This window comes from Zingiber officinale, chromosome 1A (assembly GCF_018446385.1).
Source record: "Zingiber officinale cultivar Zhangliang chromosome 1A, Zo_v1.1, whole genome shotgun sequence".
Lineage (NCBI taxonomy): Eukaryota > Viridiplantae > Streptophyta > Magnoliopsida > Zingiberales > Zingiberaceae > Zingiber > Zingiber officinale.
Window position 1 is genome coordinate 28,085,768 of NC_055987.1, and position 1,367 is coordinate 28,087,134.

The 1,367-nt window shown below is 40.8% G+C and overlaps 1 long non-coding RNA gene across 1 annotated transcript; it reads right to left on the reverse strand.

Moving 5' to 3' along the window:
- Positions 1-713: 713 nt before the first annotated feature.
- Positions 714-1,118, reverse strand: LOC122001646. Its single transcript, XR_006117419.1, has 3 exons — positions 1,056-1,118; positions 822-969; positions 714-736 (listed from the first exon to the last, which is right to left on the reverse strand). It is a non-coding gene; the product is annotated as an uncharacterized LOC122001646 (long non-coding RNA).
- Positions 1,119-1,367: the final 249 nt, after the last annotated feature.

Below are 1,367 nucleotides of genomic sequence, written 5' to 3' on the forward strand. Positions count from 1 at the left end.
ACTATAGATATGCATCTCTATGAACCTATATATACATGGCAAGAGATAAATATCCAATCCTGAAGTAAAGCAACTAGCAGATGAAGCATGTGATAGGTATCAACTAAGCTAAGACCAGGGAAGAAATAAATCTACCATCTATCACTAGTAACTATATATAAACTATACATATCATAAGACAGTATCAAAAGATAAGTCAAAGGGTACCCGCCTCAAATAGATGGTACAATCCAAATCCGAAGTCGAGACGCCCATCTCGAATCAGAGTCCTGTGTCAAACAACATATATATTTTATTTAGCTAAATCCAAATGAAATAGCTAAATAAAACTCTCAATGCTAAATCAGGGCAAAACCCTAATCACCACAATCACAACTTACCAATTTAAGTCTAATGGTCGATTAGGGTTAGTTACCTAATCCCTGATCACCAATTAGGTTATAAATCCAACGGTTGACTAGGGTTAATTACCCTAACCCTAACCATTCCATTAGATTTATTCTACACAAATAAATCTACACAATTTAACAACTAATTACAACATGTATCAACTAACGATACAATTTAACAACTAATTACAACATGTATCAACTAACGATATACTAACATATCATCTCTAATTTATTCCTACACATAAATGGCTAATCAATCACTGATCAATTACCTCAATCTCCAACATTTGCTCTTGATCCGCAGCCAAAGAAGTGCTGTTGGAACCAAAACAAAACAAACCTCCCTGGAATTAATCAGATCAAAAAGAGATTAGATCTCAACACAACCCTATCACCAACTAAGTCCAAGAAACAATCTACTCATCTTACCTCCTCCTCTTCAATCCCGTACCCTAATCAATAGCAAGGCAGAGGAGATCCAAGATCCAATCCAGGGAAAACCTAGCACGAGTCTGATCTGATTCCTTCCCTAATCCAAGCAACACCTCCCTGATACCAACCTCTCCAAACCCGAGACCTAATTCCACCGTCAAGAAGATTAGGATCGGTAAACAGAGAAGAAAACCAAAACTCTAAAATCCACAGCTAGGGTTAATAGCTTACCTTCGAAACCCTAGGGCATCTTCAAGCCGGCGATCGAATCGGGGAAGAGAGGGTCGGCAGAAACAAGAAGAAAGATCGGGGAAGGGTTGAGCAGAGGAAATCAAGATAATTCGTGCCTCCTGGATTGATTTCCGGCAAGCTCCGCAGATAGATCTACACCGGCGATCGTCGGCGTCGACTCGTCCACGCTCGGCGTCGGTTCATCCCCGTGAGAGTCTTCAGAGAGATTAGAGCGAGAAGGAGAAGGCTTCGGCTAGATCTAAGCTAAAGGATCGATGCCGGTAGAAGGAAGACCGCCGGAGCTGAAGCCTT